Source organism: Ochotona princeps, chromosome 17 (assembly GCF_030435755.1).
Source record: "Ochotona princeps isolate mOchPri1 chromosome 17, mOchPri1.hap1, whole genome shotgun sequence".
NCBI classification, from domain to species: Eukaryota; Metazoa; Chordata; class Mammalia; order Lagomorpha; family Ochotonidae; genus Ochotona; species Ochotona princeps.
Genome location: NC_080848.1, coordinates 34,950,327 through 34,962,810, shown reverse-complemented (window position 1 = coordinate 34,962,810; position 12,484 = coordinate 34,950,327).

Sequence of the window (12,484 nt, the reverse complement as noted above, 5' to 3'; positions counted from 1 at the left end):
AATAAAATCTTAAAAAAAAAAAAAAAAAGAAATGGAGCAATGGGGACTTGAATTGGTGCCTGTGTAGGCTGCTAACATTACAGGTTGGCAGCTTTAGACATTATGCCTCAAGCCTGGCTCCCTGGCACAACAGTTAAGTGGACATTTGGAACACTCTAATTTTATATCAGAGTCCAGGTCAGTCCCCATTACTCCTCTTTCGATTCCAGCTTCCTGCGAATGCACACCCTGGGAGGCAGCAGGGGATGCCTTGGGCTTATGCCACTCATGTAGGAGACCTCACCTGGGGTCTGGGCTCCCAACTTCAACCTGGCCCAAGCTTGGCTGTTCTGGGCATTTGAGCAGCCAACCAGGGAATGACAGATCTTTCCCCATTTCTGTCTTCAAATAAAGTGAGAAAAGAAAAAAAAAGTATTGCTCTCCCAGGCCACAGAACAGGACCCGATGGTGTGGGGGCAGGAGTGGTTGTCCACCACACCCTGTCTTGTCCCCAGTTCCCTCCCAGGGCCGCCCTGCTGCCATGCAGAATAGTCACAGCCTGGCTGCTTGGAAGGCAGTCTGCCGTTGGTCTCTGTCCACTAACCTCTCACGTGCCGCCTCACATGCTTCAGTCCCTCCTCAGACAATCACTAGGCGCCTCCAGGGCACAAAGTCCAGGGACTTCTCTCTGGGGTGGCCCCAACCAGACACTCTAATCTATCTGATCCTTCACGTCCCTACACCAGTATCACCTCTGCAGGTGATAGGCTCAGCCCGACTCTCTAACATCTCTCTCCCCCTCCCCCCCTTGGCTCTTGTCACTACCTTGTCATCTCATTTGATCCCTTCACTGACTCCATCACCGTCTGCTTGCTCATCTGTTCTCCAGTTGTCTTGTATCCCTAGGACTCAGAATGGTGCTTGATGTGTAGCAGGTACTAAATGAATAGTTGTCCAGTGAATGGATAGAAAAGGCTTTGCAAATGTTGCATAAAAAGATAAAGTCTAGTGAGCACAGTTTGGGGCCCAATTTGTGGTTCAACAGGCTAATCTTTACCTGCAAAGCAACAGAGCCAGTTTGTGTCCTGGCTGCTTCACTTCCCATCCAGCTCCCTGCTTATGGCCTGGGAAGCAGTGGAGGACGGCCCAGATCCTTGGGCCCCTACCCCTGTATGGGAGACCCAGAGGAGGTTCCTGGTTTTGGGTCAGCCCAGTTCCAGCCACTGAGGCAATTTGGGAAGTAAACCAGCAGAGGAAGATTTTTATGTCTCCTCTTTGAAAAATCTCCCTTTCAAATTAAAAAAAAAGGAAGCAATTTTACTTAAATATTCTATTAGGTCTTTACTGTTGCTGATTTGTTTATTTTAAAGGCAGAGTGAGAGAGAGACAGATCTTCTATCCACTGATTCACTTCCTAAATGACTAGTGACTGAAGGTTAGGACAAGCCAAAGCCAGGAACCTGGAACCCCATGTGGGTAGCAGGGGCCCAGCACCTGTGCCATCTCCTGCTGTTTTCCCAGGTACACTCGCAGAGAGCTGGACTGGTAAGCAGAGCAGCTCTAATATGGGAATGCTGGTGTTACAAGCAGCAGCCTAACACTCTGGCAGCCCCTTATGCTGGGTCTTTTGAAGGGAACTTCTTTTCTGGCTAAATTATGCTCCCAGGTGTTGCACAGATTTGTGAAGGCAACCTGAGTGGAGGATCTAGGAGGATACGAAGTCCCACGTGATTGTCAAACAATTCTGCAAGGAGGAGACTCTACACGAGATAAATTCTTTGTTCCTCAGGGTCTGGCCTCTACAAGGCAGCCCAGGAAAAGCTTGAGGGCCAGGGCTGTGGCCAAGACAAAAACTGGGTTTTAATTTTTCCTTTCTGACCTTCATTCACAGGGTGACCTTGACCAAGTCACCTTATCTCTCTGAACCTCAGGGGGTTCCTGTGCAATTGGCCAGCACAGGCTGTCATGCAGACCAGGCTCAGCCTCTGTGGCTGGCGCCTGTGAGCACACTGTGACCGCAGCCAATGTTTCCATGGTTATTATAGGATTTTCCAAACCTAGAAGCTTCCCAGGGATCAGAGGCTGCAGAAGGGAGTGACGGATGGGGGTCGGGGCACAGAGCTGAGGGCTGGCGGCTGTTTCTGGCAAGTTATTTGGAAGAAGGCAGGGAGTGACTAGAAATGAAAGATGATGTAATGTCCTTTCCAGGGACAAAGCTCCAAAGAGAGCATGCTATCTATTCCCACAAACATGAGTCAAAACAAAAATGACACTAAAATCCACAAAACATAAAATTTGTATGTATGGCCTAACAAGAGTATCCTCTTCGCAGATGTTCAGAGCATACAGTCCTAGATAAAGCCATGACAAGCTCTCCCCTTGGTTTTTCCAGAGGCCTTGATTCGAGGCCGGCCTGCAGGCCACCCAGCATGTCCCCAGTTCCAACACTTGGAGGATCTGAGTGCCCGGATGCTTCCCACACCTGTGCTAGGATGCATGCACGCTGTATCCATTATCCTATTGTTCTCCAAACTCTTCGAAGTCCTTTCACCTACATTATCAGCTCACTGGAACCCCACCCCTTGGGAGTCAGACAGCAGTCAGCAAAAACCTGTGGGTTTTGCTCCTGGCAGAACCAGAAATGCAGCCTGGGTCACTAGACCTGAAGAATCACAAAGCTACTGACTTTCCAACTGCCCCTTTGCCTGGAGACCACCCACTCACCTTCGGTGCCAAGCATTTAGCTTATCACTCAGCATCCAGGTGTAGGTGTCACCTCGGCCCTTCTTCACCTCCAGGCTGGCCCAAGTACCCCGTGCTCATTCCTGCACCATGGCACATCCCTACTTCAAAACCCATTGGGTCCTCTATGCTTCTTGCACTAGACTGAGGGCTTTCTGAGGCGTGGGACTTCCTTACTAGCCCAGGACTCCAAAAGACCTCACGATTTGTGCAGGATTTGGGTGTGCCAAGGTCACATACAGATCTTTCATGGGCTGGACAGAATACCCTGGGAGGACTTGTTTTCCCAGAAGTGGAGGCCCTGTCAATCTTATCCCAGGCAGAAGACAAAGACTTGGTAAAGCTCTCTTCCGCCACTACCCACAGACCCCGTGCCCATCTAGATCACCACAGAGCTTGGGATTCCACAGACCTCCGCCTTGCCCATTGCAGTCACCACAGAGCCTAGGATTCCACCACAGTCCATTGTCTTTCCCCAGAGAGCTGGGGTAGGAGCAGCGGGTAGGCATATGCCGGGGCGGGAATGGGGTTGTTAAAGACACCTGCTCCTGTGACTGTTCACACACCTGCCACTCCTACAACTCCTGAGAGAGTCAGGGAGATGGCACACCTACATCTCGCTGCGCCACCCACCTCCCCTAACTCCCAGGGCTCAATCACCCAGTACCCAAGCCACTTCTGCCAAAATGTGGGTGATGTGGTTCTCATGACCTTCTTTAAAGTTGCATTGTTCTTTTCTTTTCTTCTGTCTTTGATTGGCACAGATTCAGCATGCCAGGCCTGCTGGTGAGCATTTTGGTGGAATGATTCACCAGGCCCGGCTTGCTAGGAGTCATCCCGTGGGTGAGGGTGCAGCGAGGCCAAGGCTGTCCACACGAGAACCAGGGCAGGTGTGCCTTCCTGCCAGAGGGCGTGGTATGCAGAACCACCAGCAGCACAGAGCAGTTGTCCCAGGGGAATATCTGCCTGGGAAGCAGTGAGGGCCTAGAGAGTAAGAACCAGAGGGGCTATGAAGAATGGCCTCAGAGAGGGTCGCACTCCCCCTCCCATCCCTTCTCTGGCTGCTTTGGCGGGGATGGGGGCAGCCACGGAAAGCCTCATCCCGTCCCCTCAGGCAGCTACAGGAGCCCTGATCAGCCCTGCTCTGCTTCACTCCCTGTCCTTCATGAGCCTGAATGTCCTTTCTGAAGCCCAATCACCTCCCTCCTCAAGGCCTGCAGGATTCCCCTGGCCCGCCATTGCAGATGCAAACCAATCAGGGTCCACTGCAGCCCCTATAACTGAGTCTCCATGGTCTAGGACCCACAATTGGCATTTTGCACAGGGTCCCACAAATGCCATCATAGTCCTAGGGCTAGGACCCACACCCCAGAGGACCCATTCTCACAGCCAGAATGCAAGGCTCAGGAGTTCAACACAAGGCCATATTTCTGTTAAAACCATGACCTTGTGAAGACTGGAAACTTACCCTCTATCATCACAGTTTTTGCTCCAGGCCCTGTCCTCCAGGACGTCTAGGCGTCCTCCAGTCTGCTGGCTTAGCAATGTGCCATGCTCCATGCTACACTCTTGCGGCAGTGCCCAGCGCTCCAGCTTAACAGGCAGGTTCTGCACAGCCCAGGCTACCTGATCATCAGGCTTAATCCCTGCCATAGATGCTCTGACCTCTCAGCTAGGAGTGGCAAGCAAAGTTTAGTGATGTTGCTCAGTGTTCTAAGTGCTTGCTGCACTCTCTTAGCACTGCCAGGGCACACTGGGACATTCTTTGCCCTGCCTGGGGAGGAAAGGGCTCCCACCTGCCAATCCCTAGGTATTATGGGGAAACTGTTCTTTAGGAAGACCAACAGCACCTCACCAGCCAATCCTCAGCTCCAACTGCTGGTCCTCCTTGCCCAGCCTCTCGCTGCAGAGGCCCCTGAGCAGACCTTGCCACCCCTGGGTGTCTCCAGGGCTCCCCCAGCCCCTTCATCTACAGAGACCACCTGCCCCTTGACATCTTTGTGTAGCAGGCAAATACAAACTCTCCATGGCCCAGGCTCCTGACCACCCCCCATCCAAGGGTGACTCCCCCACCTCAGTGCCCCCGCAGTGGTCCCCATCTCAGGGGATGGCAGCACCACCCTTCCATCTGCTCAAACACACTGGAGTCCATCATTACTCCCTCCCCTGTGGCTTTACTCCATGAGCAATTCTGCCAGTGACACACCGATACATGCAACAATAAAATACACACAATAAATTCATCCAAAGCTTGAAACTTCTACATTTCTAAAGATAAAATGACAAGCAATGGAAATTCAGGGCAGGAATTTGGTGTAATGTTAACTTGGACTGCCTGCATCCCGTACTGAAACACCTGCTTGAAGTCCTGGTCCCTCTGTTTCCTGTTCGCTCCTTGCTAAAGATCAACCTGAAAGACAGCAGGTGGTAGCTCAGGGCAGTTCCTGCACCCATGTGTGAGATCTTGACTGAGTTCCTGGCTTCTAACTTCAGGCCTAGTTGTTATAGCCACTTAAAGAGTGAGTCAGTAAATGGATATATTTTCATTCTATCTATCTATGTATATCTATATATAGAATGTCTATATATATATATCTACATATAGATATATAAAGACATTCCGGTGGATGGAAGATCTTCATCTCTCCTCTATGAAAATCTGCTTTTCCAATAAAAACAAATGAATATTTTAAAAAAGAATTATCTATTTATTTGAAAAGTAGAGCCAGAGAGAGAGTGTATATGTGAGAGAGAACAGAATCTTCTATCCACGGAGTCACTCCCCAGATGGCTGTAATGGCTGGAGCTGAATCAGGCCAAAGCCAGGAGCCCAGAGTCTCTTCCAGGTCTCCAATGTGGGTGCAGAGACTTAAGGCCTTGGGCTATCCTCTTCTGCTTTCCCAGGCACGTAGCAAAGACATGGATCCCAAGTAGAGCAGTTGGGACTTGAACCAGTGTCCATATGGGATTCTTTCTTTTTTGGGGGGGATTCCCACCCCCAGCTTTCGCCCCCCTCCCCTGGCAGGTTTTCCTCTGTATGGTATGGTCCTTCATAAGGAGTCATAATTCCATCAGTCTCTTATCTAAGTGTGCCCCAACATTGCTGGTACAGACAGTGTCAGACAGTCTGGCATCCATATGGAATTCTAATGCCACGAAGAGCAGCTTTACCTATTGGGTCACAGCACTGGCCTGAGACCACATTTTTAAATTTTAAGTGCTATGCATGCTCCCTCAATAGTCAGTATTAAAACTGAGGTAACAGAGCCCAGCGTGGTAGCCTAGTGGCTAAAGTCCTCGCCTTGCACGCTCAGGGATCCCACATGGGCCCCGCTTCCCATCCAGCTCCCTGCTTGTGGCCTGGGAAAGCACTGAAGGTTGGCCCTGCACAGGGATCCTGCACCTGTGTAGGAGATCTAGAACAAGCTCCAGGTTCTTGACTTCAGACCAGCTCAGCACTGGCCATTGCAGCCGCTTGGGGAGTGAATCATCAGATGAAAGATCTTCCTCTCTGTCTTTCCTCTTCTCTGTATATCTGACTTTCCAATAAAAATAAATCTTTAAAAGGAAGGTGGGAAGGGTGGACACTTGGGCAGAAGGGACTGTGAAGATACAGTCTCTGAGGCAAGGGCAAACGAGGGGCGGGGTGTGGGTGGGTCTCCCGAGGTAGGGTGCTGGACACAAAGGTGGGGCAGGAGACAAAGGCAGTCCCAGAGCAGCCACAGGGGGAGGGCTGTGAGCAGGTGGAGGGAGTGCTCCTGCAGAGTTGTTTAAACGGTAGGCAGAGTTTCTGCTGTCTCTCCTTTGAGTGTCCTTCATCGATTAGTTCCTCACTTGGAACTGAGAGTCACAAACGTGGTAGAAATCAGGGAACAACTTAAGGTCTACCTTAGAAATTAAACAAGGTGACCTTGTTTGTGGATTGGATGGGGATACAGAGCAGCAAACAGGACTCTGAAGCGTGTGGCCCAGCATGGGGGGTGGGGAAGGCGTGGGTAGCACCGTTTACTGGATGAAGGCAGCAGGAAGAGCAGCCTGATGGAGTAGGGATGTTGAGAGAGGCGTTTTGCCATGCTGCGTCTAGGCTGCAGTGAGGTGGGGGTGCTGAGAAGGCAGTAATGTCCCCACGCCTGTGCTGGGAGGCAGACCAGGCAGGAGAGAAGATGGAGAGATCATGACCAACATGCAATATACATGAAGTCAGAGCCAAGAGCCAAGGTGGAAACACTGAACCCCAGAAAGTCCCATAGCCAGAGGTGGGCCAAGCAGAGGAGGCAGCACTGAGACCAAGGGGCACTGTCTCCAAGAGACCCCCACTTTCCCATTGGGACAAGGGGCTCTCCAACCTCATCTTTTCCTGCCTCCCTGGCCAGGCCCTTGGAGCCTTTCCCCAGCCACATCCCATGTGCTCCAGACCTTGATGCATGGCTTCACTTCAAGGTTACCGGAGGAAGGTCAACTCTTTATCAGTAAGCAAAACGTGATGGAAACACATCACTTGAGAAGCAAAGACTTCCTGTAATTCCTGACTCCTCGGCTGACTGTGTGGGGGCCACGGGCTGCAGAGGGGTTTCTGGGAGGACAACACAGTTTCTCACACCTCTATGCCCACCCTCTCCATGGCCAAAGGGACAAGCCCACCTCACACAACAAGCACAGGCAGGACCTGTCCCGTGCAAGCGTACGAGCACCTGCTGGTATACCAGAGGACATCGGCACAGCGTAGGGCGAGGTGTCTCCCTGAGAGTGCCACTGGGCAGTGTGGTCCCAGCTTCTTGGTCTCATCCCCACTGAGGGAGCATGCCCTCTGCTCCTGCCGGCAGCAACCATGCGGCATTTGCTTGGCTTTGTACCTTCCATGCGAACCACGCCCTTGGCCAGCTTCCTGGAAGTAAGATTGTAGGGTCAAAAGAGGTAAAGGCTTTTCATATCACAGATTTTTCATATCACAGACCATTTTTGCCAATAAAAGTGAGTGAAATTCCTTACGAATGCACCCTTTTGCCAAGATGGGGTATTGACAATCAGCTAATTTGGGAAGAGAAATTATCTTGTGTTATTGTTTTAATTTGCATTTCATAGGCTATAAATAAGGCTTCTTGCAATTTTCTATGCTCTCTGCCCATTTTTCAATTTTAAAGATTGATTTTGATTTGTAAGTGTTCCTGATGTGGTAGGTACATTAGCTTCCTGTCTTAGCGTAGATGTTACCACTATTTACTACTTGGTTTATCTTTCTTTTGCTTTATAAAGTTCCGGAATGTGGAGGGCCAGTATTTTGGCATGCTGTGATGCCTGTGCCCAAATAGGCATCAGTCAAGTCTCAGCTTTCCCACTTTCAATTCAGTTCCTTGCTGATGGCCTGGAAAACCAGAAGGTGGCCCAAATATTGGGGCTCCTGCCACCCACATGGGAGACCTGGATGAAGCTCCTGACTTCAGCTAACCATTGCAGCCATTTGCGGCATGAACTAGCAGATAGAAGATCTAGCTCTCTGTGTGTCCCTTTCATTTTTTTCTGCAAATCTGCCTTAAAATAAATTAATCTTTTTTAAAAATAAATGCTTAGAAGTCTGTGGCCAGGTGTAGTGACTGTGTCTCCAAATTTTGCCTATCATGGTTACAGAGGCCTCGCAATTCCCAATTCATCTTCTAAAATGGAAGCATCTTTTCTCTAGAACTTTGCTGCTTCTCTTTTTTTCACACACAGTTGGCTCTGCACCATCTGGAACGACTTCCGTGGTGAGAAGCAGGGATCCTGTTTCTGTTGGTAAATATTTATCGAACGCAGGACTGTGACAGTCTGTGGTCACTCCATAGAGCTGATGGCCTCCTCAGGGATGGGATTAGGTGGCTCATGGGATTGTTTGTTCACTCCAGAAACATTTCTACACCATGTGCTGGCACGGCAGAACGCAGAAAGAATATAATCAGAGATGCTTCCTGGCCCTGGGGCTGCCACAGCCGCTGGAGGGGTAGGCACGGGGCATGGACACACGTCCACAGGAAGATACACCCATGCTGGAGCAGACAGTGATGGAGTCCACCCAGGCTGGAATGCCAGAGACAGTGACCCTGCCTAGGGAACCTCTTTCGGGACCAGCACTATGAGAGGGCTTAGGGAGCAGGACCAGGTGGCTGGAGAGATTCCTACAAGTACTCCAGTCCCACAGGGAGCTCTACGGAGGAGACGGCCTTCAAGGCACCCTGACATAAGGCCAGAAGCCTGGGCCTTGCTTTCTCCATCCCCCACTCCTGCAGCAGACCTGGTGACGCCTTACCTAGGGGTAGAAGTAGCTGTGAGTGTCTGCCTCCCCCACTCCTGGCAGCTGGGCTACAAGGGGGCAGTTTCTGAAAGTGGCACCCAAGTGGCGCATCCCAGCAACTGCTGCAAATGAGCATGGTTAAGTGGACACAGGTGGCAGGGACTTTGCCTAGAAGAAGCTTCTGTGGGGTGCAGGTGGGGATAGAAGCAGAAACGAATGAGCAGGCTGTCGGAGGAACGGCCCACACATCCCAGGAACGACTGGTTGTGAATGTACCAAACACCACCAAGACAGAAAGTGCAAGCTGTCAGACGGCTCCAGGCCTCAGCCACTGACACTTTATGCATTTCTTTCCATACCTATTTTATTAACTTATCTATTTACTTGTTTATTTTAAAATATGTATTTATTTACTTGAAAGGTAGCGTTAGAGAAAGAGAGAGAAAAGGAGAAAGGAAGGGAGCAAGTTAATCTTCCATCTGTTGATTTACTTCCCAGATGGTTGCAATGGCCAGAACTGAGCAAGTCTGGAGACAGGAGCTGCTTCCGGGTCTCCCTTATGGGTGCAAGAACCCAAACATTTGGGCCATCTTCTGCTGCTTTCCCAGGCACTGAGCAGGAAGCAGGATTGGGAGTAGAATAGCTGGGATTCAAACCAACACTTATCTGGAATGCTGACAGCTTTACTGGTTTTAATACAATATCAGCTCCTATATTTTATTTGAAAGCTAGGTTTTTGTTACAGATATGATTTGGGTTTTTTTTTTTTTTCTGTAGAATGTGTCCTAAACCTCAATGCTTCTAACCACAACGGCAGTCCTTGCCAACTCTACAAACTCAGAAAGGTGACACCAACTGAAGAAGGAAACAAAGAGGCCTTCAAGCCATCTCCTGCCACCTCCAAGGTTCTGGCACCCTGCTGAGATGCCACTGGGGACCTCCTCACGCTCACCTGTCACTGGCTTTATGAAGCTTTATAAGGAATGAGTCTTTAACTTTATGTATGGGGCCAGCACGGGACACAGAGGCTAACACCATGCTCTGGGTACCCACACCCCATTCCCGAGTATCTAGGTTAGAGGCATGGCTCCACTTCTGATTCCAGCTTGCTGCTGACGCACACCCAGAGAGGCAGCAGGAAACAACCCACGTACCTGGGTCCCTGACATCCAAGGGGAGATCCTAGTTGGTTTCTGGGCTACCAGCTTTAGCTTCACCAAGCCCTGTACTGAATATTTATAGAGTATAAATCAGGGGACAGAAGACCTTTCTCTTCCACTCTCCCATGAAATAAACACAAATAAGAAATCACTTATATGTTTCCTTCGAGAGCCCCGGGCTCCAGTTCACATTGGCTGCTCATGGTTTTCCCCTTTGTCCTCAGAATCCTTCCAACATGGACAGACTCTACCAGCAGAAGGGGTGGCCTGCAGACCCTAGGATGGCAGGCTTAGGTCAGGGACAGCCAACCTGCAGCTCATCCCCCAGCCTGGGGAGGTACAAAGCTCCGCCACTGGTTTGGCTACCTGGAATTTCCCATCATGCCTTGCAGCCCCACCCCCAGGTACACCAGGCTGTCTGGCTCAAGCTGATGCTCTGCCTGTGTCACTTTCCTGCTATTGACTCAGCCTGGTTAACTCCTGCTAACCCAGCTCAAGGGATATCTCTTCCAGGGAGCTCTCCCCGCTGCCCCAGGCTGTTAGGCTACTTTTCTGGCCTCCCACAAATCATACCCTCATAGTCTTTATTACTGATATCAATCTGGTCGCCTAAAAGAAACAGAAGTCCCCCCTCACCTGGACACCCCCTAAACAGTGAGTACCAGGGGCAGAGAGCCAGTCTCATTCTCCTCACATCCCAGGTACCTGACACAAGGCTGCACTGGGTGGGCTGTCTTCCAGCAAATAGTCAAGGAAAAGACTCGGGCCTTGCAAGCATCTGTTTTACTCATCAGACACCTACCAAGGCCCTGGTGAGAGCACAGATTTTTCTCTCACTAGACGAGCAGCTTCCACTAGAAGTTCTGGGGGACCTCTGACACAAAAGTGATATAGAGGGGCTGGCAGTGAGGCATAGCAGGTAAAGCCACCACCTGTGGTGTCTGCATCCCATATGGGTGTCGATTCAAGTCCCAGCTGCTCCACTTGCAATCCAGCTCCCTGCTAATGTCCTAGAAAAGCAGAAGATGGCCCAAATGTTCGAATGCCTATACCCACATAGGAGCCCCAGTAGAAGTTCCTAGCTCTTGGCTTTGCCCTGGCTCAGTATTGGCCATTGTGGTCATCTGGGGAAGAAGGAAGACTCTTCTCTCCATAACTCTTTCTAGTAGATAAGTAAACCTTAAAAAGAAAAGTTATAAGGAGATAAGCGGCTGGGTCCCTGTTTGCCACAAGCAGGCAGCATAAAAGCCAGGGACCTAGACCCCGAGTGTTTCATTGGCAGGCTCCCTGTTCTGTCTTCCAAGAAGCACCCCGAGCTGCTGGTGACATCCAGTGACTTCTGGGCCACTCTGCCTAACACATCACCCCCTTCTAGCTCCCACTTCGGGGCTGTGGGGAAGAGGTCTGCCTGCTTTGAGTAGGGGCATGGCCTGCACTTCTGTAAACAAAGTCAATGCCCCTTGTGGAGGATGAGAATGGTGGATTTGACTTTAGGGCGCTAACTAGCTGCCCCTGCTCTGCCGGGCATTGCGAGGACATCAAAGGGAGAGACGAGCTGGTCAGGGTCAGGCAGACAAGCCAGAACAACTAGCAGATAGGCAGGGGCCCTGGCCCATTTCTTGGTAAGGGGATAGATTCTTTTTTTTTTTTTTTAAAGATTTATTTATTTCATTACAAAGTCAGATATACAGAGGGGAGGAGAGACAGAGAGGAAGATCTTCCATCCGATGATTCACTCCCCAAGTGAGCCGCAAAGGGCCGGTACGTGCCAATCCGAAGCCGGGAGCCTGGAACCTCTTCCGGGTCTCCCACGCGGGTGCAGTGTCCCAAAGCATTGGGCCATCCTCAACCGCTTTCCCAGGCCACAAGCAGGGAGCTGGATGGGAAGTGGAGCTGCCAGGATTAGAACCGGCGCCCATATGGGATCCTGGCGCGTTCAAGGCGAGGACTTTAGCCGCTAGGCCATGCCGCCAGGCCCAAAGGGATAGATTCTTAACCAAGCCATGAGTAGGGTAGACAGCAGGCTCCCAGGACGAGGGGCTCAGACAGTTTGGCCAGCCCTCCTCAGGGAAGTCCTTGGGGGAGTCCCAGCAAAGGCCAGCCTGGGAAGTCTTCGAGGCCTTCTACCTGCCAGGGTGGATGAGCCCTGGAGGAGCAGGAGGAGCCAGAGTAAAAGGCTGCAGATCATCAATTCCCAGAGGTTCTACCAGACAAAGGCAGGGATACAGACCGCATATCAGTGGCACCAACTTCAGCCTCAACAGAGCAGAGCACCCCAGGTCCCCAGATTGCCTAGTGAAGCTTGGGGATGGGGCAGGGATGGGGGAGGCACATCAGC